Source organism: Pseudophryne corroboree, chromosome 1, assembly GCF_028390025.1.
Source record: "Pseudophryne corroboree isolate aPseCor3 chromosome 1, aPseCor3.hap2, whole genome shotgun sequence".
NCBI classification, from domain to species: domain Eukaryota; kingdom Metazoa; phylum Chordata; class Amphibia; order Anura; family Myobatrachidae; genus Pseudophryne; species Pseudophryne corroboree.
The window spans coordinates 118,177,255-118,204,232 of NC_086444.1; the positions used below are offsets into that span (position 1 = coordinate 118,177,255).

Genomic DNA, 26,978 nt, shown 5'->3' on the forward strand with positions numbered 1-26,978 from the left:
AGTCCACGTGGATCGTTAAGTATGAAAAGGTTCCAAAAAAGAAAAAAATTGTGAAAAACTCATGTCGACCTTTTTCCATGTCGACCTTGTTCCTGTCGACCTTTTGTTCCTGTCGACCTTTTGTCCATGTCGACCTAATGTGTGTCGACCCACTGGCGTCGACCTAAGGTGTGTCGACCTTTTTGCTGTCGACCTGGAGTGCGGATACCGTTCATTTCATTGTCCACGCCTCTCAAAAAAATTAGTAACTGAGCGGTGTCAGATGCGTCCGTGCTTTCGTCGCAGGCTAATGAAAAAAAGTCAAACTCCACTCCTTTTGCCTCTGTCTCTTAATATCAGATGAAACGTCTTCAATTCTCCGTACCACAGTGTTACGAGCCAGGCAAATAATAAGATTTTAAACCTACCGGTAAATCTTTTTCTCCTAGTCCGTAGAGGATGCTGGGGACTCCGTAAGGACCATGGGGTATAGACGGCTCCGCAGGAGACATGGGCACTGTAAAGCTTTAGAATGGGTGTGCACTGGCTCCTCCCTCTATGCCCCTCCTCCAGACCTCAGTTAGGACTGTGCCCAGAGGAGACTGACAGTACGAGGAAAAGGATGTTGTTATCTAAGGGCGAGATACACACCAGCCCACACAATACACACCGTACAACGTGGTATACAATAACCAGTTAACAGTATGAATAAAAACAGCATCAGCCATAGGCCGATCTCAACAGTAACTTAACCCTTAAGTATGCAATAACTATATACAAGTCTTGCAGAATGTTTCCGCACTGGGACGGGCGCCCAGCATCCTCTACGGACTAGGAGAAAAAGATTTACCGGTAGGTTTAAAATCTTATTTTCTCTTACGTCCTAGAGGATGCTGAGGACTCCGTAAGGACCATGGGGTTTATACCAAAGCTCCAGAACGGGCGGGAGAGTGCGGATGACTCTGCAGCACCGACTGAGCAAACACGAGGTCCTCATCAGCCAGGGTATCAAACTTATAGAATTTTTCAAAAGTGTTTGAACCCGACCAAGTAGCTGCTCGGCACAATTGTAATGCCGAGATGCCTCGGGCATCCGCCCAAGAAGAGCCCATCTTCCTAGTGGAATGGGCCTTTTCTGAATTTGGTACCGGCAAATCAGCCGTAAAATTAACCTGCTGATCGTGTTACCGACCCAGCTAGCAATAATCTGCTTAGAAGCAGGAGCGCCAACCTTGTTGGCAGCCTACAGGACAAACAGTGCATCTGTTTTCCTAACCATAGCCGTTCTGGCTAAATAAAACTTTAAGGCCCTGACTACAACAAGGGCCTGGAATTCTCCTAGTCACCCGTAGCCACAGGCACCACAATAGGTTGGTTTACATGCAATAACGAAACCACTTTAGGCAGACCTTGAGGATGAGTCCTCAACCTTGCTCGATCCGCATGGAAAATCAGATAGGGGCTCTTGTGAGACAAGGCCGCCAACTCGGACACCCGCCTCGCAGATGCCAAGGCCAATAACATGACCACTCTCCAAGTGAGAAACTTCAATTTAACTGTTTGAAGCGGTTTAAACTATTGTGACTTAAGGAAACTCAAAACCACGTTAAGGTCACATGGTGCCACTGGGGGCACAAAAAGAGGTTGGATGTGTAACGCTCTTTTTACCAAAGTCTGGACTTCTGTGAGAGAAGCCAATTCCTTCTGAAAGAATATGGATAAGGCAGAAATCTGCACGTTAATTGAGCCTAACTTTAGGCCCATATCCACTCCTGTCTGTAGAACATGGAGAAAACGTCCTAGTTGGAAATCCTCAGTAGGAACCTCCTTGGCTTCACACCAAGACACATAGTTTCTCCAGATACGGTGATGGTGCTTCGCCGTAACATCTTTTCTATCTTTAATAAGAGTAGGAACGACCTCCTCTGGAATACCCTTTTCAGCTAGGATATGGTGTTCAACCGCCATGCCGTCAAACGTAACCGCGGTAAGTTTTGGAACACGTACGGCCCCTGTAGTAGCAGGTTCTCCCTGTGAGGAAGGGGCCACGGATCTTCTGAGCGCAGTCCCTGAAGATCTGCATACCAGGCCCTTCGAGGCCAATCTGGAACAATGAGTATCGTCTGCACTCTTGTTTGTAATATGATTCTCAATATTTTTTGAGATGAGAGAAAGTGGAGGGAGCACATAGACCGACTGAACACCCATGGTGTCACCAGGGCGTCCACCGCCGCTGCCTGAGGGTCCCTTGACCTGGAACAATACGTCCGAATCTTCCTGTTGAGGCGTGATGCCCTCATGTCTATATGAGGAAGTCCTCAATGACTTTTCACCATTGTAAAGACTTCCTGATGAAGTCCCCACTCTCTTAGATGGAGATTGTGTCCTCTGTAATGAAGACCTCTGACAGAGTGCTTACATGCTTTTTCGCTCCGCGAAGAATCTTGGTGGCCTCTGCCATTTCTGCTCTGCTTTTTGTCCCGCCCTGGCGGTTCACCTGCGTCACTGCCGCAACGTTGTCTGACTGGATCAGAACAGGCAGGATTACAAAGAAAATTCTCCGCTTGTTTGAGGCTGTTGCAAATGGCCCTCAATTTCAGCACATTGATGTGTGGGTAAGCCTCTTGGCCTGACCATATTTTCTGAACATTGTTTCCCTGTGTGACTGCTCCCCATCCTCGGAGGCTCGCATCCGTAGTCACAAGAACCCAATCTTGAATGCCGAACCTGCGACCCTCTAGAAGGTGAGCATTCTGGAGCCACCACAGGGGAGAGAGATAGAGAGAGAGACTGGCCCGGGGGGACCAGGCTCCGATGTATGTGACGGTGGGACCCTGACCACTTGTCTAGAAGATCCCACCGAAAGGTCCGTGTGGAATGGCCTCGTAGGCCGCCACCATCCTTCCTAATAAATGAGTGCATTTAGTCTCTGACCATGTTCTGGAGTACTTGGGCTTTTTCCTCTGGGAGAAAGACCTTTTGATATTCTGTGTCCAGAATCATGTCCAAAAACGGCAGTCGAGTTGTTGGAACCAACTGTGACTTTGGTAGATTTAGGATCCCGCCGTGTTGTTGTAGTATTCTCAGGGAGAGAGATACGCTTTGTAATAATTTTCCCCTTGAACTCGCCTTTACCAGGAGATCGTCCAAGTATGGGATAAATGTGACGCCTTGCTTACGCAGGAGCACCATCATGTCCGCCATTAACTTGTCGGACGTGGGAATAACAATCCTGTACAGCGAATCTTAGGTACGCCTGATGAGGAGGATAAATGGGGACATGAAGGTATGCATCCTTTATGTCAAGTGACACCATAAAAACCTCCCCTTCCAGGCTGGAGATCACTGCCCGGAGAGATTCCATCTCGAATTTGAACCTTTCAGATATAGGTTCAGGGATTTTAGATTCAGAATGGGCCTGACCGAGCCATCCGGTTTCGGGACCACAAAAAAAGCTGTAGAAGGGAAACCTTGATAATCACATACTGATGATAGTTTCTGTATGGTAGCTGCCACTGTTTCCCTCTCTGAGGAGGAAACTGGCAAGACCGATTTGAAAAATCGGTGAGGAGGCACATCTTCGAATTCTAATTTGCATCCCTGGGATACAATTATTACCGCCCAAGGATCCAAGTCCGACTGAACCCAGACTTGTCTGAAGAGTCGAAGACGTGCCCCCACCGGCGCGGACTCCCTCAGCGGAGCCCCCGCGTCATGTAGTGGATTTTGTAGAGGACGGGGTGGACTCTTATCCCTGGGAAATAGCCGTAGCTGGTGTTCTTTTCCCTCTACATCCACCTCTGGCGAGGAAGTAAGAGCCCCGACCCTTCCTGAACTTATGCGACCGAAGGGACTGCATTTGATATTGCCGTGTTTTCTTTTCCTGTGGGGGAACATAAGGCAAAAGAGGAGATTTACCCGCGGTCGCTGTGGTTACCAGATCCGCGAGGCCCTCCCCAAATAAAACTTCACCTTTGTAAGGCAAAGTCTTTTTTTTTTTTTTAAACAGCATACCTGTCTTTTGGCAGGTCCACAGGGACCGTCTAACAGAGATCTCCATGGCATTGGCTCTTGAACCCAACAGACCAATATCACTTGCAGCTTCTCTCATATATTATGCTGCGTCTTTAATGTGACCCAAGGTCACCAAAATGGCATCTTATTCTAGGGTGTCAATGTCAGATGACAATTTATCTGCCCGCGCTGCAACTGCGCAACCCACCCATGCCGACGCTACTGCCGGCCTTAGTAGGGCACCCATATGTATAAATTGATTTTAAGGTAGTTTCCTGCCTGCAATCAGCAGGACTCTTAAGGGCTGCCGTATCAGGGGAAGGTAGCGCCCCCCTTTTTTCGACAAGTGCGAAATGCCTTGTCCACCGTGGGCGAGTATTCCCAACGTAACCTGTCCTGGGTGGAAAGGTTACGCCATAATATTTTCTTGGGAATCTGCAGTTTCTTATCTAGAGTTTTCCAAGCTTTTCAAACAGGGCGATCAGCACGCGAGATGGGGGAAAAGTTACCTCAGGATTCTTTCCCTTAAACATGCCGACCTTTGTGTCAGAGACAGAAAGGTCCTCAGTGATATGCAAAACATCTTTAATTGCTACAATCATATATTGAATACACTTGTCCACCCTTGGGTGCAACTTAGCATCATCACCGTCGACACTGGAGTCAGAATCCGTGTCGGTATTGGTGTCTACTACCTGTGAAAACGGGACGGTTCTGCGACCCCGAAGGACCCTGTGACACAGTAAAAGCTATGGATTGACTCCCTGATTTAATCCTTGGACTCAGCTTTGTACAAACTTTGTAATCAAGTCACATATTCATTCAATCAGGTGTCGGCGGTGCCGACGGAGACACCACAATCATCTGCTCTGCCTCCTCCCTATATGAGCCTTCCACCTCAGACATGTCGACACAGACATACTGACATCCCCACACACACAGGGATACCTAATATAATGGGGACTGACCCACCATAAGGCCCTTAGGAGAGACAGAGAGAGAGTATGCCAGCACACACCCAGCGCCACTGTATACTGAGACAAAAAAACCCAGTCTGTCAGCGCTTTTTATTACAAGTGTAAAACACCACATATTTGCGCCAATAAATGTGCCCCCCCCCCCCCCCCTCGTTTTGACCCTCTGTATTAACTAACAGCAGGGGAGAGTCCGGGGCCGCTTCTCTGTATGCTGAGGAGAAAAAATGGCGCTGGTTAGTGCTGGAGGAAACAAGCTCCGCCCCCCAACGGCGGGCTTCGTTCCCGCTCTAAATCTTTATACTGGTGGGGAATTCTGAAATATATATCCTTTATAGTGTATATAAGTACTTTGCCAGTGTTATGTGAGGTATATTAATGCTGCCCAGGGCGCCCCCCCTGCGCCCTGCACCCTTACTGTGGTGCCTGTGTGTGTGAGCTGGGAGCAATGGCGCGCAGCGTTACCACTGCGCGTTACCTCATGAAGATCTGAAGTCTTCTGCCGCCTTTGAAGTCTTCTTTCTTCTTATACTCATCCGGCTTCTATCTTCCGGCTCTGTGAGGATGACGGCGGCGCGGCTCTGGGACGAACTACAGGGTGGGACCTGTGTTCCGACTCCCTCTTGAGCTAATGGTGTCCAGTAGCCTAAGAAGCAAAGCCTAGCATTTAAGTAGGTCTGCTTGTCTCCCCTCAGTCCCACGATGCAGGGAGCCTGTTGCCAACAGTGCTCCCTGAAAATAAAAAACCTAACAATAGCTTTTTCAGAGAAACTCAGGAGAGCTCCCCTGCAGTGCATCCAGTCTCCTGGGCACAGGAACTAACTGAGGTCTGGAGGAGGGGCATAGAGGGAGGAGCCAGTACACACCCATTCTAAAGCTTTACAGTGCCCATGTCTCCTGCGGAGCCGTCTATACCCCATGGTCCTTACGGAGTCCCCAGCTTGCTCTTGCTTCTTCTCGGGACAAATTTTCTCCACCATTTTCATCACGCAGTCTTTGATAAATTCACCCTCAGTAAAAGGTTTGCAGTGCTTGGCAATCAGTGTTGCCACCTTGTAACTCGCCTTTGTGGCATTTTAATTTGACTCACGGGCTCTTGTGAAAATGCACTGCTGTGTCTTTAAAACCGCTTCCAGTTGCTTCAATTTTTCACTGCGTTTGTTCCCAGTTAGCGTGTCGTAGTTAGCATGTTTTGTCTGGTAGTGCCTCTTGATATTGAACTCCTTGTAAACAGCCACAGTCAGCCAGATGCACAAATGCCCCCAGTGCTGCCAGATGCACAAATGCCCCCAGTGCTGCCAGATGCACAAATGCCCCCAGTGCTGCCAGATACACATTATATACCCCCACAGTGGTGTCAGATACACAAATGCCCCCCCCAGTGCTGTCAGATACACAAATGCCCCCCAGTGCTGCCAGATGCACAAATGCCCCCAGTGCTGCCAGATACACAAATGCCTCCAGTGCTGTCAGATACACATTATATACCCCCCACAGTGGTGTCAGATACACAAATGCCTCCCCAGTGCTGTCAGATACACATTATATACCCCCACAGTGCTGCCAGATACACAAATGCCCCCAGTGCTGCCAGATGCACAAATGCCCCCAGTGCTGCCAGATGCACAAATGCCCCCAGTGCTGCCAGATACACAAATGCCCCCAGTGCTGCCAGATGCACAAATGCCCCCAGTGCTGCCAGATACACAAATGCCCCCAGTGCTGTCAGATACACATTATATACCCCCACAGTGGTGTCAGATACACAAATGCCCCCCCAGTGCTGTCAGATACACAAATGCCCCCCCCCCAGTGCTGCCAGATGCACAAATGCCCCCAGTGCTGCCAGATACACAAATGCCCCCAGTGCTGTCAGATACACATTATATACCCCCACAGTGGTGTCGGATACACAAATGCCCCCCCAGTGCTGTCAGATACACAAATGCCCCCCCCCCCCAGTGCTGCCAGATGCACAAATGCCCCCAGTGCTGCTAGATGCACAAATGCCCCCAGTGCTGCCAGATACACAAATGCCCCCAGTGCTGTCAGATACACATTATATACCCCCACAGTGCTGCCAGATACACAAATGCCCCCAGTGCTGTCAGATACACATTATATACCCCCACAGTGGTGTCAGATACACAAATGCCCCCAGTGCTGCCAGATACACAAATGCCCCCAGTGCTGTCAGATACACATTATATACCCCCACAGTGGTGTCAGATGCACAAATGCCCCCAGTGCTGCCAGATGCACAAATGCCCCCCCAGTGCTGCCAGATGCACAAATGCCCCCAGTGCTGCCAGATGCACAGTAACCATCTCTGGCTGCCAGCACAAGTAATACTAGCTTAGGACAAGTGACGTCCCTCTGGCTATAGTACACAGGGAACGGATGGGCCACAGCTGGACACTGACACTTACATGAACCCGGCGCCGCTGGTCACCAGAAGCCGCTTGCGGAAACCCCCAGAGGACAGAGGACACTTACCAGATCTCCTCACTCAGCCGCGCTGTCCTCCCGCTGATCTCACTCAGCCGCGCTGTCCTCCCGCTGATCTCACTCAGCCGCGCTGTCCTCCCGCTGATCTCACTCAGCCGCGCTGTTCTCCCGCTGATCTCACTCAGCCGCGCTGTCCTCCCGCCGATCTCACTCAGCCGCGCTGTCCTCCCGCCGATCTCACTCAGCCGCGCTGTCCTCCCGCTGATCTCACTCAGCCGCGCTGTCCTCCCGCCGATCTCACTCAGCCGCGCTGTCCTCCCGCCGATCTCACTCAGCCGCGCTGTCCTCCCGCCGATCTCACTCAGCCGCGCTGTCCTCCCGCTGATCTCACTCAGCCGCGCTGTTCTCCCGCCGGTCTCACGGACACAGGCGGCTGCGGTGAGTATGAAGTGGCCAATCGAGCACGTCTTCCTGTCCAGCAGCGGCCAATGGCACAGTAGTGGGCGCCGAGATCCTCCCCTGATTGTCGCTGCCCTGCCCACGTCCCGCCCTCAGGACGCACTAGCCGCCATTTTAGGAACTGGCAAATTATGAATGGAGTTTATTTCACAAACTCAGCCAGTGGGTTGTGGGCCGGGTAAAATGTATGTGCAGGCCGCGTTTGGCCCGTGGGCCGGACTTTGGACAAGCCTGTTCTAATGTAAGCAGAATGCAGCAGGTTTTCCTGGCTTGTCAACGTTTCATTTACTCACATAAATTTAGTTAGGACACAAAGACATTTATAAGAATAAATGAAACGTTGACAAGCCAGGAAAATCTGCTGCATTCTGCTTACATTAGAACTTGTGAGAGCCGCACCTCGTATGATGGACTATGTATGTATGTATATATATATATGTATGTGTTTATGAGGGATACTACTGTGCAGTGTAAAGAGATTAAGGGTTCACTACTGTGTGGCATAGTCTGTATTTTTAGTTATTTATTTTATTATGATTTTATTTATCTATCCTTTTTTTTTTTCTAGGTTTTTTTTTTTTGTTTTGGCCAAATTACTGCCTTGCCCCGGGTGCCGAAAATCCTAGTTTTGGCCCTGCTGCCACACTGACAGCAGCACCTACTGACAGCGGGGGGCCGGGAGTGGCACATGATTTTCGGGAGCTTTGCTGCCTTTCCGGGAGGGTAGGCAAGTATGAAGTAGGAGCTGATTGGTTGGTACTTTATCACCGTGCTATTTATCACGCTCCAAGGCTTGATAAATCAGGCCTATTTATTCCCAACAGGGTTCATTTTAAGATAGATGAACCACTCTTGGGTGTGCGCTTGTGATCTGATATACGCACTCATTCGATGGTTGAAAAACGCACACCGAGGTGTTTGTATATGAAAGCGTGAGTGTGCACCCAAGAGTGGTATACATGCATTTATATGTCTGTTTATCTCTGTGTATCTATCAAAACAAACTCACCGGCGGAACTCATTGGCTTTGAACTGGTATACTGTCATACGTATGCCCAAGTGCCACCTGCAAGTTTATTTTTATAGTTTCTCCGGTGTAGTTGCTTCTAATGGCAGACATCACAAGTACATTTATTTTGGGAAGAAGAGTACACTGCCCGTGCAATGGAATAAAAAAAAAAAAAGATCTGTCTATACACACAGACAGGAATATTTTTCCTGTATTAAAAATAAGTATGTAGGTATTTATTCTTTTTCATAATGTCCTTTCATAGACTTGTACACCACACGCCAGAGATTTTTCATAACAGGTGAAAGGGAGTAGCGTGTAAGCACACGGACACGCCAAACACAACGGTGTCCTTCCCGGGCCGGTTATCACACCACGTGACCGTGTTACCCCCTCAGGCTCGCGGGAAATAACTCTCTCTCTGATTGGCTGAGAGTTGATGGCGACACAGCCTGGAGTCTACATTAGAGAGTGAGCTGGCGCGAGTTACGCCCGTAATTGTCGCCGCTCTTCGCAGGAGAGGAGCTCTGTCCTGGCCAGTTACCGCCGCGTGGAGATCCGTTAGATGAGGTAAGAGTACAGGCCCAGGCGGCGACACACGCTCCTGTCCTCAAGACCCGCTCTGCAGTTTGTGCGGTAATACACCAGTGCTCTTGGGCCGGCTGGTTCAGAGTGCGCAGTGTGGGGGTGGTAACACGGTTTCGGACCTGTCGGGTCACTGTCGCGACCTCCCTATCTTGCTATATTGTGTGTGTGTGATACGAATTTGTAGCGAGAGTAGAGGGGAAGGAGGGCTTGTAATAGTATCGGTCCTGTCACCGTGGCGGACGTTACAGTTGGCGCTGTAGTCCGCGTGCCACCTGCATTGTCCTGAAGACAGTCCCGCTGTGTGCCTGCGCTGACAGCCAGTGCTCCGTCTGCCCTAGGGAATGGTGCCAGTGTCCTGGTGCTTCCTGGCATATAGGGGTCTATTTACTATGCTTTGGAGAGAGAGAAATTGGACGGAGATATAACCAATCAGCTCCTAACTGTCATTTGTCAAACACAGCCTGTGACATGGCAGGAGCTGATTGGCTGGTGTTTTGGGGTCTATTAATGAAGAGAAATGCCCTGTTTTGCGGTAAACAGAGCTGCAATTCACATAGCGGGTTACTGTGGAGAAGTTCCTGACTTTTCCAGTGGCACCCCAGCCCTGTCTGAATCGCATCATCATACGGTGGGTGCACTTCATCTAGGAACGTAAAGCCCAGTTTCTCTAACGTCCTAGTGGATGCTGGGAGCTCCGTAAGGACCATGGGGAATAGCGGGCTCCGAAGGAGGCTGGGCACTCTAGAAAGGTTAAGGACTACCTGGTGTGCACTGGCTCCTCCCACTATGACCCCCCTCCAAGCCTCAGTTAAGGCCCCCATCCACTAGTCCGATTTGGGCAGTTTTCTTCAGATTTCGACGCATCTGACCGTCAAATCTGAAGAAAAGTGTCACATCGGATGGCTCTTCCGATCCGATGCGCACTCCCGTGTCAGATATGTCTGAACTAATATCTGAGGCTGCCCCAACTATTTATCGGAATCTGAAGAAAACAGGTGAACATCGGATTGTTTTTTTTACTTCAGATGTATCTGATCAGATTCATCTGAAGCGCCACTTGACTGGCATCTGCCTAGCCACTCCCACCCACCAAGAGGGGGAACAGCGACAGCAGCAGCATCAGATCAATCGCATGTAGCATGGGTGCATCAGATATATCTGATGCGATCTGGCACATGATATATCGCATCAGATACATCTGAAGTGAATGTAGTGAAAATTAAGCCCAGGGTCAGATCCGATTCCCGGGAAGCTCCCGGGAGAGCTCAAGAGAAATCTGATGAGATCTGCAGTTCAGACAAGTCTGAGTAGTGGATGGCCACCTTTAGATTTCGTGCCCGGCCGAGGTTGGATGCACACTAGGGGCTCTCCTGAGCCCTTAGAAAGAAAGTATAGTTTTAGTTTTTTTATTTTCAGTGAGACCTGCTGGCAACAGGCTCACTGCAGCGAGGGACTAAGGGGAGAAGAAGCGAACTCGCCTGCTTGCAGCCGGATTGGGCTTCTTAGGCTACTGGACACCATTAGCTCCAGAGGGATCGACCGCAGGCCCAGTCCTTGGTGTTCGGTCCCGGAGCCGCGCCGCCGTCCCCCTTACAGAGCCAGAAGCAAGAAGAGGTCCGGAAAAACGGCGGCAGAAGACATCAGTCTTCACCAAGGTAGCGCACAGCACTGCAGCTGTGCGCCATTGCTCCTCATGCACACTTCACACTCCGGTCACTGAGGGTGCAGGGCGATTTGGGGGGGCGCCCTGAGCAGCAATAATAACACCTTGGCTGGCAAAAATACCACAATATATAGCCCTAGAGGCTATATATGTGGTAAATTCCCCTGCCAGAATCCAGAAAAAAGCGGGAGAATGGGCCGCGGAAAAGGTGCGGAGCTATCTCCCTCAGACACACTGGCGCCATTTCTCCTTTACAGATCCGCTGGAAGGAAGCTCCCTGGCTCTCCCCTGCAGTCTACACTTCAGAACAGGGTAAAAACAGAGAGGGGGGGGGGCACTAAATTTGGGCGCAATACATATATAATATAAAAAGCAGCTATAGGGGACATAACTCAGTTAGTCCCTGCATTATATAGCGCTCTGGTGTGTGCTGGCATACTCTCACTCTGTCCCCCCAAAGGGCTTTTGTGGGTCCTGTCCTCATTCGGAGCATTCCTTGTGTGTGTGCGGTGTGTCGGTACGGCTGTGTCGACATGTTTGATGAGGATAATGATGTGGAGGCGGAGCAGATGCCTTTAGAAGGGATGTCACCCCCTGCGGGGCAGACACCTGAGTGGATGGGCTTATGGAAAGTAATGAGTGCACGTATAGACTCCTTATATAAGAAAATCGACGACATGCCAAATGTGGGACAGCCGACTTCTCAGCTCGTGCCTGCCCAGGCGTCGCATGGGTCGTCAGGGGCTCTAAAACGCCCGCTACCTCAAGCAGACCCAGATGTCGACACTGATACTGACACCAGTGTCGACGACGATGAGTCAAACCTGATGCCCACTAAGGCCATTCACTGTATGATTGAGGCAATGAAAGAGGTGTTAAACATTTCTGATATAACTACTGGTACCACTAAAATGGGTATTATGTTTGGAGAGAAAAAACTACCCGTAGTTTATCTAACGTCCTAGTGGATGCTGGGGACTCCGAAAGGACCATGGGGAATAGGAGACTGGGCACAAAGTAAAAGCTTTAGGACTAGCTGGTGTGCACTGGCTCCTCCCCCTATGACCCTCCTCCAAGCCTCAGTTAAGATTTTGTGCCCGAACGAGAAGGGTGCAATCTAGGTGGCTCTCCTGAGCTGCTTAGAGTAAAAGTTTAAATAGGTTTTTTTATTTTCAGTGAGACCTGCTGGCAACAGGCTCACTGCATCGAGGGACTAAGGGGAGAAGAAGCGAACTCACCTGCGTGCAGAGTGGATTGGGCTTCTTAGGCTACTGGACATTAGCTCCAGAGGGACGATCACAGGCCCAGCCATGGATGGGTCCCGGAGCCGCGCCGCCGGCCCCCTTACAGAGCCAGAAGAGTGAAGAGGTCCGGAAAATCGGCGGCAGAAGACGTCCTGTCTTCAATAAGGTAGCGCACAGCACCGCAGCTGTGCGCCATTGCTCTCAGCACACTTCACACTCCGGTCACTGAGGGTGCAGGGCGCTGGGGGGGGGGCGCCCTGGGACGCAATGAAAATACCTTAAATGGCTAAAAATACATCACATATAGCTCCTGGGCTATATGGATGTATTTAACCCCTGCCAGTTTTCCACAAAAAAGCGGGAGAAAGGCCGCCGAAAAAGGGGCGGAGCCTATCTCCTCAGCACACAAGCGCCATTTTTTCCTCACAGCTCCGTTGGAGGAAGGCTCCCTGACTCTCCCCTGCAGTCCTGCACAACAGAAACAGGGTAAAACAAGAGAGGGGGCACTAAATTGGCATATTTATATACAGCAGCTATATTAGGGAAAAACACTTATATAAGGTTATCCCTGTATATATATAGCGCTCTGGTGTGTGCTGGCAAACTCTCCCTCTGTCTCCCCAAAGGGCTAGTGGGGTCCTGTCCTCTATCAGAGCATTTTCTGTGTGTGTGCTGTGTGTCGGTACGCTGTGTCGACATGTATGAGGAGGAAAATGGTGTGGAGGCGGAGCAGTTGCCTGTGTTAGTGATGTCACCCCCTAGGGAGTCGACACCTGACTGGATGGTCTTATGGAAAGAATTACGTGATAGTGTCGGCACTTTACAAAAGACTGTTGACGACATGAGACAGCCGGCACATCAGTTAATACCTGTACAGGCGTCTCAAACACCGTCAGGGGCTATAAAACGCCCGTTACCTCAGGTCAATACAGACACTGACACGGACACTGACTCCAGTGTCGACGGTGAGGAAACAAACGTATTTTCTCTGACGTCCTAGTGGATGCTGGGGACTCCGTCAGGACCATGGGGAATAGCGGCTCCGCAGGAGACGGCACAAAAGTAAAAGCTTTAGGATCAGGTGGTGTGCACTGGCTCCTCCCCCTATGACCCTCCTCCAAGCCTCAGTTAGATTTTTGTGCCCGGCCGAGAAGGGTGCAATCTAGGTGGCTCTCCTAAAGAGCTGCTTAGAGTAAAAGTTTTGTTAGGTTTTTTATTTTCAGTGAGTCCTGCTGGCAACAGGCTCACTGCATCGAGGGACTTAGGGGAGAGAAGTGAACTCACCTGCGTGCAGGATGGATTGGCTTCTTAGGCTACTGGACACCATTAGCTCCAGAGGGAGTCGGAACACAGGTCTCACCCTGGGGTTCGTCCCGGAGCCGCGCCGCCGACCCCCTTGCAGATGCCGAAAAGTGAAGAGGTCCAGAAACCGGCGGCAGAAGACTTTTCAGTCTTCATAAGGTAGCGCACAGCACTGCAGCTGTGCGCCATTGTTGTCAGCACACTTCATAGCAGCGGTCACTGAGGGTGCAGGGCGCTGGGGGGGGGGGGGGGCGCCCTGGGCAGCAATGATAGTACCTTATTCTGGCTAAAAATACATCACATATAGCCCCTGGGGGCTATATGGATGTATTTAACCCCTGCCAGGTCTCAGAAAAACGGGAGAAGCCCGCCGAAAAGGGTGCGGGGCCTATTCTCCTCAGCACACAGCGCCATTTTCCCTCACAGAAATGCTGGTGGGAAGGCTCCCAGGCTCTCCCCTGCACTGCACTACAGAAACAGGGTTAAAACAGAGAGGGGGGGCACTTATTTGGCGATATGACTATATATATATTAAAATGCTATAAGGGAAAAACACTTATATAAAGGTTGTCCCTGTATAATTATAGCGTTTTTGGTGTGTGCTGGCAAACTCTCCCTCTGTCTCCCCAAAGGGCTAGTGGGGTCCTGTCCTCTATCAGAGCATTCCCTGTGTGTGTGCTGTGTCGGTACGTGTGTGTCGACATGTATGAGGACGATGTTGGTGAGGAGGCGGAGCAATTGCCTGTAATGGTGATGTCACTCTCTAGGGCAGCGTTTTTCAACCGCTGTGCCGCGGCACAATAGTGTGCCGCCAGCGGTTGTCAAGTGTGCCGTGGAGTCAGCGGAGTCAGAGCTGCCTTCAGTTGAACAGAACTGCCGGGCAGCGCTGGGCTCTTAGGAAGCTCATTCACGCCGCGGCCGTTACCTATGGAGACGGAGCAGCGTGATCTGCAGCAGTCCTGGCCTGACAAGAGCACACACAGGAGTCAAGTGCTGCCTGAGATGACAGGAAGGGCTTGCATTGTGCAACACACAGGCGGCCGCACCACCACTTGACCGCTTCCTGCATTCCAGGCCGGCCGGGGATCCACGCGGCTTCCATTCAGCATGGTCACCTTGGCGGCGGCTGGGCTCTGTCACCGCCTGACATCACACTAGTCACACACTGTGTACAGGTGGGTTCCAGGGTTACTGTGTCACGGCGGCTCAGGCATGCCGCAGCCGTGTCCGGCGGCTCAGGCATGCCGCAGCCGTGACCTATAGAGACGCAGCAGCGTGACATTATAGGTCACACATGCTGTGTTGCAGTCCTGCAAGCCAGCCAGCACGCCTGCATACCCGTCCCCCCGCCAGCCAGCATGCCCCCCACACACTGCTCAATGCTCTGCAGCGCGAGTGTGACTGTACCTCCCCAGCTGATGAGGTCCCGCTACAGATGACAGGTAGGGACCAATGTGTGTTATTTTTTTTCTATAGAGAGTAATGCGATTGTTTTTCTGTGGGGGCTAGCCAATTAAATTGTTTTACTATGGGGAGCAATGTGATTGTTTTTTTTTTTCTGTGGGGGCCAGTCAATATAATTGTTTTTTTTCTGTGGTAGCCAATGTGTGTGGTTTTTTCCCCCGTGGGGGACAATGGTGTGCCTTGGGAATCTGAAAAAAATTTCAGTGTGCCGCGAGTTGAAAAAGGTTGAAAATCACTGCTCTAGGGAGTCGACACCGGAATGGATGGCTTATTTAAGGAATTACGTGATAATGTCAACACGCTGCAAGGTAGGTTGACGACATGAGACGGCCGGCAAACCAATTAGTACCTGTCCAGGCGTCTCAAACACCGTCAGGGGCGTTAAAACGTCCTTTTACCTCAGTCGGTCGACACAGACACAGACACGGACACTGACTCCATTGTCGACGGTGAAGAAACAAACGTATTTTCCTTTAGGGCCACACGATACTTGTTAAGGGCAATGAAGGAGGTGTTACATATTTCTGATACTACAAGTACCACAAAAAAGGGTATTATGTGGAGTGTGAAAAAACTACCTGTAGTTTTTCCTGAATCAGATAAATTAAATGAAGTGTGTGATGATGCGTGGGTTTCCCCCGATAGAAAATTATTGGCGGTATACCCTTTCCCGCCAGAAGTTAGGGCGCGTTGGGAAACACCCCTTAGGGTGGATAAGGCGCTCACACGCTTATCAAATCAAGTGGCGGTACCGTCTCCAGATAGGGCCGCCCTCAAGGAGCCAGCTGATAGGAGGCTGGAAAATATCCTAAAAAGTATATACACACATACTGGTGTTATACTGCGACCAGCGATCGCCTCAGCCTGGATGTGCAGCGCTGGGGTGGCTTGGTCGGATTCCCTGACTGAAAATATTGAGACCCTTTACAGGGACAGTATTTTATTGACTATAGAGCATTTAAAGGATGCATTTCTATATATGCGAGATGCACAGAGGGATATTTGCACTCTGGCATCAAAAGTAAGTGCGATGTCCATATCTGCCAGAAGTTGTTTATGGACACGACAGTGGTCAGGTGATGCAGATTCCAAACGGCACATGGAAGTATTGCCGTATAAAGGAGAAAAAGACAACGTCTTTTCAGCCTCAGTCCTTTCGTCCCCATAAGGGCAAGCGGGCAAAAGGCCAGTCATATCTGCCTTGGGATAGAGGAAAGGGAAGAAGACTGCAGCAGGCAGCCCATTCCCAGAAACAGAAGCCCTCCACCGCTTCTGCCAAGTCCTCAGCATGACGCTGGGGCCGTACAAGCGGACTCGGGTGCGGTGGGGGGGGGTCGTCTCAAGAGTTTCAGCACGCAGTGGGCTCACTCGCAAGTGGACCCCTGGATCCTACAAGTAGTATCCCAGGGGTACAGATTGGAAATTCGAGACGTCTCCCCCTCGCAGGTTCCTGAAGTCTGCTTTACCAACGTCTCCCTCCGACAGGGAGGCAGTAGTGGAAACAATTCACAAGCTGTATTCCCAGCAGGTGATAATCAAAGTACCCCTCCTACAACAAGGAAAGGGGTATTATTCCACACTATATTGTGGTACTGAAGCCAGACGGCTCGGTGAGACCTATTCTAAATCTGAAATAGTTGAACACTTACATACAAAGGTTCAAATCAAGATGGAGTCACTCAGAGCAGTGATAGCGAACCAGGAAGAAGGGGACTATATGGTGTCCCGGGACATCAGGGATGCTTACCTCCATGTCCCAATTTGCCCTTCTCACCAAGGGTACCTCAGGTTCGTGGTACAGAACTGTCACTATCAGTTTCAGACGCTGCCGGTTGGATTGTCCACGGCACCCCGGGTCCTTACCAAGGTAATGGCCGAAATGATTCTTCTTCAAAGAAAATGGACGATCTCCTGATAGGGGCAAGGTCCAGAGAACAGTTGGAGGTCGGAGTAGCACTATCTCAAGTAGTTCTACGACAGCACGGGTGGATTCTAAATATTCCAAAACCGCAGCTGTTTCCGACGACACGTCTGCTGTTCCTAGGGATGATTCTGGACACAGTCCAGAAAAAGGTGTTTCTCCCTGAGAAGAAAGCCAGGGAGTTATCCGAGCTAGTCAGGAACCTCCTAAAACCAGGAAAAGTGTCAGTGCATCATTGCACAAGGGTCCTGGGAAAAATGGTGGCTTCTTACGAAGCGATTCCATTCGGTAGATTTCATTCAAGAACTTTTCAGTGGGATCTGCTGGAAAAATGGTCCGGATCGCATCTTCAGATGCATCAGCGGATAACCCTGTCTCCAAGGACAAGGGTGTTTCTTCTGCGGTGGCTGCAGAGTGCTCATCTACTAAAGGGCCGCAGATTCGGCATTCAGGACTGGGTCCTGGTGACCACGGATGCCAGCCTGAGAGGCTGGGGAGCAGTCACACAGGGAAAAAATTTCCAGGGAGTGTGATCAAGTCTGGAGACTTCTCTCCACATAAATATACTGGAGCTAAGGGCAATTTACAATGTTCTAAGCTTAGCAAGACCTCTGCTTCAAGGTCAGCCGGTATTGATCCAGTGGGACAACATCACGGCAGTCGCCCACGTAAACAGACAGGGCGGCACAAGAAGCAGGAGGGCAATGGCAGAAACTGCAATGATTCTTCGCTGGGCGAAAAATGTGATAGCACTGTCAGCAGTGTTCATTCCGGGAGTGGACAACTGGGAAGCAGACTTCCTCAGCAGGCACGACCTCCACCCGGGAGAGTGGGGACTTCATCGGGAAGTTTTCCACATGATTGTGAACCGTTGGGAAAGACCAAAGGTGGACATGATGGCGTCCCGCCTGAACAAAAAACTGGACAGGTATTGCGCCAGGTCAAGAGACCCTCAAGCAATATCTGTGGACGTTCTGGTAACACCGTGGGTGTACCAGTCGGTGTATGTGTTCCCTCCTCTGCTTCTCATAACCAAGGTACTGAGAATTATAAGACGTAGAGGAGTAAGAACTATACTCGTGGCTCCGGATTGGCCAAGAAGGACGTGGCACCCGGAACTTCAAGAAATGCTCACAGAGGACTCATGGCCTCTGCCGCTAAGAAGGGACTTGCTTCAGCAAGTACCAGGTCTGTTCCAAGACTTACCGCGGCTGCGTTTGACGGCATGGCGGTGGAACGCCAGATCCTAAGGGAAAAAGGCATTCCGGAAGAGGTCATTCCTACCCTGGTCAAAACCAGGAAGGAGGTGACCGCAAAACATTATCACCACATGTGGCGAAAATATGTTGCGTGGTGTGAGGCCAGGAAGGCCCCACGAAGAAATTTCAACTCGGTCGATTCCTGCATTTCCTGCAAACAGGAGTGTCTATGGGCCTCAAATTGGGGTCCATTAAGGTTCAAATTTCGGCCCTGTCAATTTTCTTCCAGAAAAAATTGGCTTCAGTTCCTGAAGTCCAGAAGTTTGTCAAGGGAGTATTGCATATACAACCCCCTTTTTGTGCCTCCAGTGGCACTGTGGGATCTCAACGTAGTTCTGGGATTCCTCAAATCACATTTTAAACCGCTCAAATCTGTGGATTTGAAATATCTCACATGAAAAGTGACCATGCTGTTGGCCCTGGCTTCGGCCAGGCGAGTGTCAGAATTGACGGCTTTGTCTCACAAAAGCCATATCTGATTGTCCATTCGGACAGGGCAGAGCTGCGGACTCGTCCCCAGTTTCTTCCTAAGGTGGTGTCAGCGTTTCACCTGAACCAGCTTATTGTGGTACCTGCGGCTACTAGGGACTTGGAGGACTCCAAGTTGCTAGATGTTGTCAGGGCCCTGAAAATATAGGTTTCCAGGCTGGCTGGAGTCAGGAAAACTGACTCGCTGTTATCCTGTATGCACCCAACAAACTGGGTGCTCTTGCTTCTAAGCAGACGATTGCTCGTTGGATTTGTAGCACATTTCAACTTGCACATTCTGTGGCAGGCCTGCCACAGCCTAAATCTGTCAAGGCCCATTGCACAAGGAAGGTGGGCTCATCCTGGGCGGCTGCCCGAGGGGTCTCGGCATTACAACTCTGCCGAGCAGCTACGTGGTCGGGGGAGAACACGTTTGTAAAATTCTACAAATTTGATACCCTGGCTAAAGAGGACCTGGAGTTCTCTCATTCGGTGCTGCAGAGTCATCCGCACTCTCCCGCCCGTTTGGGAGCTTTGGTATAATCCCCATGGTCCTGATGGAGTCCCCAGCATCCACTAGGACGTCAGAGAAAATAAGATTTTACTTACCGATAAATCTATTTCTCGTAGTCCGTAGTGGATGCGGGGCGCCCATCCCAAGTGCGGATTGTCTGCAATACTTGTACATAGTTATTGTTACAAAAATCGGGTTATTATTGTTGTGAGCCATCTTTTCAGAGGCTCCGCTGTTATCATGCTGTTAACTGGGTTCAGATCACAGGTTGTACAGTGTGATTGGTGTGGCTGGTATGAGTCTTACCCGGGATTCAAAATCCTTCCTTATTGTGTACGCTCGTCCGGGCACAGTATCCTAACTGAGGCTTGGAGGAGGGTCATAGAGGGAGGAGCCAGTGCACACCACCTGATCCTAAAGCTTTTACTTTTGTGCCCTGTCTCCTGCGGAGCCGCTATTCCCCATGGTCCTGATGGAGTCCCCAGCATCCACTATGGACTACGAGAAATAGATTTATCGGTAAGTAAAATCTTATTTTCCAGTAGGGCCACACGTTACATGATCACGGCAATGAAGGAGGTTTTGAACATTTCTGATACTACAAGTACCACAAAAAAGGGTATTATGTTGGGTGTGAAAAAACTACCCGTAGTTTTTCCTGAATCAGATGAATTAAATGAGGTGTGTGATGAATCGTGGGTTTCCCCCGATAAACTGCTAATTTCTAAAAAATTATTGGCATTATACCCTTTCCCGCCAGAGGTTAGGGCACGTTGGGAAACACCCCCTAGCGTAGATAAGGCGCTCACACGCTTATCAAAACAAGTGGCGTTACCGTCCCCTGATACGGCCGCCCTCAAGGAACCAGCTGATAGGAAGCTGGAAAATATCCTTAAAAGTATATACACACATACTGGTATTATACTGCGACCAGCAATCGCCTCAGCCTGGATGTGCAGTGCTGGGGTGGCTTGGTCGGATTCCCTGACTGAAAATATTGATACCCTGGACAGGGACAATATATTATTGACTATAGAGCATTTAAAGGATGCATTTCTATATATGTGAGATGCACAGAGGGATATTTGCACTCTGGCATCAAGAGTAAGTGCGATGTCCATTTCTGCCAGAAGAGGATTATGGACGCGACAGTGGTCAGGGGATGCGGATTCCAAACGGCATATGGAAGTATTGCCGTATAAAGGGGAGAAGTTATTTGGGGTCGGTCTATCGGACCTGGTGGCCACGGCAACGGCTGGAAAATCCACCTTTTTACCCAAAGTCACCACGCAGCAGAAAAAGATACCGTCTTTTCAGGCTCAGTCCTTTCGTCCCCATAAGAGTAAGCGGGCAAAAGGCCACTCATATCTGCCCCGGGGCAGAGGAAGGGGAAAAAGACTGCAGCAAACAGCCTCTTCCCACGAACAGAAGCCCTCCCAGGCTTCTGCCAAGTCCTCAGCATGACGCTGGGGCCTTACAAGCGGACTCAGGCACGGTGGGGGCCCGTCTCAAGAATTTCAGCGCGCAGTGGGCACACTCGCAAGTGGACCCCTGGATCCTGCAGGTAGTATCTCAGGGGTACAAATTGGAATTCGAGACGTCTCCCCCTCGCCGGTTCCTGAAGTCTGCTTTACCAACGTCTCCCCCCGACAGGGAGGCGGTATTGGAAGCCATTCACAAGCTGTATTCCCAGCAGGTGATAATCAAGGTACCCCTCCTACAACAGGGAAAGGGGTATTATTCCACGCTGTTTGTGGTACCGAAGCCGGACGGCTCGGTGAGACCCATTTTAAATCTGAAATCCTTGAACACTTACATAAAAAGGTTCAAGTTCAAGATGGAGTCACTCAGAGCAGTGATAGCGAACCTGGAAGAAGGGGACTATATGGTGTCTCTGGACATCAAGGATGCTTACCTCCATGTCCCAATTTGCCCTTCTCACCAAGGGTACCTCAGGTTTGTGGTACAGAACTGTCACTATCAGTTTCAGACGCTGCCGTTTGGATTGTCCACGGCACCCCGGGTCTTTAGCAAGGTAATGGCCGAAATGATTCTTCTTCGAAGAAAAGGAGTCTTAATTATCCCTTACTTGGACGATCTCCTGATAAGGGCAAGGTCCAGAGAACAGTTAGAGGTCGGAGTAGCACTATCTCAAGTAGTACTACGACAGCACGGATGGATTCTAAATATTCCAAAATCACAGCTGATTCCGACGACACGTCTGCTGTTCCTAGGGATGATTCTGGACACAGTACAGAAAAAGGCGTTTCTCCCGGAGGAGAAAGCCAAGGAGTTATCCGACCTAGTCAGGAACCTCCTAAGACCAGGCCAAGTGTCAGTACATCAATGCACAAGGGTCCTGGGAAAGATGGTGGCTTCTTACGAAGCGATTCCATTCGGCAGATTCCACGCAAGAACTTTTCAGTGGGATCTGCTGGACAAATGGTCCGGATCGCATCTTCAAATGCATCAGCGGATAACCCTGTCTCCAAGGACAAGGGTGTCTCTCCTGTGGTGGTTACAGAGTGCTCATCTCCTAGAGGGCCGCAGATTCGGCATTCAGGATTGGGTCCTGGTGACCACGGATGCCAGCCTGAGAGGCTGGGGAGCAGTCACACCGGGAAGAAATGTCCAGGGCTTGTGGTCAAGCATGGAAACGTCACTTCACATAAATATCCTGGAACTAAGGGCCATTTACAATGCCCTAAGTCAGGCAAGACCTCTGCTTCAGGGTCAGCCGGTGTTGATCCAGTCGGACAACATCACGGCAGTCGCCCACGTAAACAGACAGGGCGGCACAAGAAGCAGGAGGGCAATGATGGAAGTGGCAAGGATTCTTCGCTGGGCGGAGAATCATGTGATAGCACTGTCAGCAGTGTTCATTCCGGGAGTGGACAACTGGGAAGCAGACTTCCTCAGCAGACACGATCTTCACCCGGGGGAGTGGGGACTTCACCCAGAAGTCTTCCACATGATTGTGAACCGTTGGGAAAAACCAAAGGTGGACATGATGGCGTCCCGCCTCAACAAAAAACTGGACAGATATTGCGCCAGGTCAAGGGACCCTCAGGCAATAGCTGTGGACGCTCTGGTAACACCGTGGGTGTACCAGTCAGTGTATGTGTTCCCTCCTCTTCCTCTCATACCAAAAGTACTGAGAATCATAAGAAGGATAGGGGTAAAGACTATACTCGTGGCTCCGGATTGGCCAAGAAGGACTTGGTACCCGGAAATTCAAGAGATGCTCACGGAAGACCCGTGGCCTCTACCTCTAAGAAAGGACCTGCTCCAGCAGGGACCATGTCTGTTCCAAGACTTACCGCTGCTGCGTTTGACGGCATGGCGGTTGAACTCCGGATCCTGAAGGAAAAAGGCATTCCGGATGAAGTCATCCCTACCCTGATCAAAGCCAGGAAGGATGTAACCATACAACATTATCACCGTATTTGGCGTAAATATGTTGCGTGGTGCGAGGCCAGGAAGGCCCCTACAGAGGAATTTCAACTGGGTCGTTTCCTGCATTTCCTGCAAACAGGACTGTCTATGGGCCTCAAATTAGGGTCCATTAAGGTTCAAATTTCGGCCCTGTCAATATTCTTCCAAAAAGAACTGGCTTTTGTTCCTGAAGTTCAGACGTTTGTCAAGGGAGTACTGCATATACAGCCTCCTTTTGTGCCTCCAGTGGCACCTTGGGATCTCAATGTAGTTTTGGGATTCCTAAAATCACATTGGTTTGAACCACTCACCACTGTGGACTTAAAATATCTCACATGGAAAGTGGTAATGCTGTTAGCCCTGGCTTCAGCCAGGCGTGTCTCAGAATTGGCGGCTTTATCCTATAAAAGCCCTTACCTAATTTTTCATACGGACAGGGCAGAATTGAGGACTCGTCCTCAATTTCTTCCTAAGGTGGTTTCAGCATTTCACTTAAACCAGCCTATTGTGGTGCCTGCGGCTACTAGGGACTTGGAGGATTCCAAGTTGCTGGACGTAGTCAGGGCCCTGAAAATATATGTTTCCAGGACGGCTGGAGTCAGAAAATCTGATTCGCTGTTTATCCTGTATGCACCCAGCAAGCTGGGTGCTCCTGCTTCTAAGCAGACGATTGCTCGTTGGATTTGTAGTACAATTCAGCTTGCACATTCTGTGGCAGGCCTGCCACAGCCAAAATCTGTAAAAGCCCATTCCACACGGAAAGTGGGCTCATCTTGGGCGGCTGCCCGAGGGGTCTCGGCTTTACAACTTTGCCGAGCAGCTACTTGGTCAAGGGCAAACACGTTTGCTAAATTCTACAAATTTGATACCCTGGCTGAGGAGGACCTGGAGTTCTCTCATTCGGTGCTGCAGAGTCATCCGCACTCTCCCGCCCGTTTGGGAGCTTTGGTATAATCCCCATGGTCCTTTCGGAGTCCCCAGCATCCACTAGGACGTTAGAGAAAATAATAATTTACTTACCGATAATTCTATTTCTCATAGTCCGTAGTGGATGCTGGGCGCCCATCCCAAGTGCGGATTGTCTGCATTACTTGTACATAGTTATTGTTACAAAAATCGGGTTATTGTTGTGAGCCATCTTTTCAGAGGCTCCTTCTGTTATCATGCTGTTAACTGGGTTCAGATCACAAGTTGTACGGTGTGATTGGTGTGGCTGGTATGAGTCTTACCCGGGATTCAAAATCCTTCCTTATTGTGTACGCTCGTCCGGGCACAGTATCCTAACTGAGGCTTGGAGGAGGGTCATAGGGGGAGGAGCCAGTGCACACCAGCTAGTCCTAAAGCTTTTACTTTGTGCCCAGTCTCCTGCGGAGCCGCTATTCCCCATGGTCCTTTCGGAGTCCCCAGCATCCACTACGGACTATGAGAAATAGAATTATCGGTAAGTAAATTCTTATTTCTCTGACGTCCTAGTGGATGCTGGGACTCCGTCAGGACCATGGGGATTAGCGGCTCCGCAGGAGACAGGGCACAAAAATAAAAGCTTTAGGACTAGGTGGTGTGCACTGGCTCCTCCCCCTATGACCCTCCTCCAAGCCTCTGTTAGGTTTTTGTGCCCGTCCGAGCAGGGTGCAATCTAGGTGGCTCTCCTAAAGAGCTGCTTAGAAAAAGTTATTATGTTTTTCTCTATCGTCCTAAGTGGATGCTGGGGTTCCTGAAAGGACCATGGGGAATAGCGGCTCCGCAGGAGACAGGGCACAAAAAAGTAAAGCTTTACTAGGTCAGGTGGTGTGCACTGGCTCCTCCCCCTATGACCCTCCTCCAGACTCCAGTTAGATTTTGTGCCCGAACGAGAAGGGTGCAATCTAGGTGGCTCTCCTAAAGAGCTGCTTAGAGAAAGTTTAGTTTAGGTTTTTTTCTTTACAGTGAGTCCTGCTGGCAACAGGATCACTGCAACGTGGGACTTAGGGGGAAAGTAGTAAACTCACCTGCATGCAGAGTGGATTTGCTGCTTGGCTACTGGACACCATTAGCTCCAGAGGGATCGAACACAGGCCCAGCCGTGGAGTCCGGTCCCGGAGCCGCGCCGCCGACCCCCTTGCAGATGCTGAAGCGTGAAGAGGTCCGGAAACCGGCGGCTGAAGACTCCTCAGTCTTCATAAGGTAGCGCACAGCACTGCAGCTGTGCGCCATTTTCCTCTCAGCACACTTCACTGGGCAGTCACTGAGGGTGCAGAGCGCTGGGGGGGGGCGCTCTGAGAGGCAAATATAAACCTTATACAAGGCTAAAAATACCTCACATATAGCCCATAGGGGCTATATGGAGATATTTAACCCCTGCCTGACTGGAAAAATAGCGGGAGAAGAACCCGCCGAAAAAGGGGCGGGGCCTATCTCCTCAGCACACGGCGCCATTTTCTGTCACAGCTCCGCTGGTCAGGAAGGCTCCCAGGTCTCTCCCCTGCACTGCACTACAGAAACAGGGTAAAACAGAGAGGGGGGGCACATTAATGGCTATATATATATATATATTAAAGCAGCTATAAGGGAGCACTTAATATAAGGATATCCCTTGTATATATAGCGCTTTGTGGTGTGTGCTGGCAGACTCTCCCTCTGTCTCCCCAAAAGGGCTAGTGGGTCCTGTCTTCATTAGAGCATTCCCTGTGAGTTTGCGGTGTGTGTCGGTACGTGGTGTCGACATGTATGAGGACGATATTGGTGTGGAGGCGGAGCAATTGCCAAATATGCAGATGTCACCCCCCAGGGGGTCGACACCAGAATGGATGCCTTTATTTGTGGAATTACGTGATGGTTTATCTTCCCTTAAACAGTCAGTTGAGGACATGAGGCGGCCGGACAATCAATTAATGCCTGTCCAGGCGCCTCAAACACCGTCAGGGGCTGTAAAACGCCCTTTGCCTCAGTCGGTCGACACAGACCCAGACACGGGCACTGATTCCAGTGACGACGGTAGAAATTCAAACGTATTTTCCAGTAGGGCCACACGTTATATGATTTTGGCAATGAAGGAGACGTTACATTTAGCTGATACTACAGATACCGTAAAACAGGGTATTATGTATGGTGTGAAAAAACTACAAACAGTTTTTCCTGAATCAGAAGAATTAAATGACGTGTGTGATGAAGCGTGGGTTGCTCCTGATAAAAAGTTGATAATTTCAAAAAAGTTATTGGCATTATACCCTTTCCCGCCAGAGGTTAGGGCGCGCTGGGAAACACCCCCTAAGGTGGACAAGGCGCTCACACGCTTATCCAAACAAGTGGCGTTACCCTCTCCTGAGACGGCCGCACTTAAGGATCCATCAGATAGAAAGATGGAAGTTATTCAAAAGAATATATACACACATGCAGGTGTTATACTACGACCAGCTATAGCAACTGCCGGGATGTGCAGTGCTGGAGTAGTTTGGTCAGAATCCCTGATTGAAAATATTGATACCCTAGATAGGGACAATGTTTTACTGTCGTTAGAACAAATAAAGGATGCATTTATCTATATGCGTGATGCACAGAGGGATATTTGCACACTGGCATCTCGGGTGAGTGCTATGTCCATTTCAGCCAGAAGAGCCTTATGGACACGACAGTGGACAGGCGATGCGGATTCAAAACGTCACATGGAGGTTTTGCCGTATAAAGGGGAGGAGTTATTTGGAGTTGGTCTATCAGACTTGGTGGCCACGGCTACTGCCGGGAAATCCACTTTTTTACCTCAAGTCACTCCCCAACAGAGAAAGGCACCGACTTTTCAACCGCAGCCTTTTCGCTCCTACAAAAATAAGAGAGCAAAGGGCTTGTCGTACCTGCCACGAGGCAGAGGAAGAGGGAAGAGACACCAACAGGCAGCTCCTTCCCAGGAACAGAAGCCCTCCCCGGCTCCTGCAAAAACCTCAGCATGACGCTGGGGCCTCTCAAGCGGACTCGGGGACAGTGGGGGGCCGTCTCAAAAATTACAGCGCGCAGTGGGCTCACTCGCAGGTAGACCCCTGGATCCTGCAGATAATATCTCAGGGGTACAGGTTGGAATTAGAGACGGATCCTCCTCATCGTTTCCCGAAGTCTGCCTTACCAACCGTCTCTTCCGAAAGGGAGAGGGTGTTGGAAGCCATTCACAAGCTGTACGCTCAGCAGGTGATAGTCAAAGTACCCCTATTACAACAAGGAAAGGGGTATTATTCCACTCTATTTGTGGTACCGAAGCCGGATGGCTCGG

At 50.3% G+C, this 26,978-nt stretch overlaps 1 protein-coding gene across 25 annotated transcripts in view; it reads left to right on the forward strand.

The window, feature by feature from the left end:
- The first annotated feature begins 9,315 nt into the window (after positions 1-9,315).
- DDX4 (DEAD-box helicase 4) overlaps positions 9,316-26,978 on the forward strand; it is a 1,188,488-nt gene continuing 1,170,825 nt past the window's right edge. For 11 of the 25 annotated variants that reach the window (XM_063962329.1, XM_063962383.1, XM_063962365.1 and 8 more), the window contains exon 1: positions 9,318-9,453. The gene's annotated coding sequence lies outside the window, so the exon portion shown is untranslated. Of the gene's footprint in view, positions 9,454-9,496; positions 9,520-26,978 lie in introns of those variants that run through there. The other 14 variants (XM_063962252.1, XM_063962288.1, XM_063962280.1 and 11 more) reach the window with 4 other exon arrangements.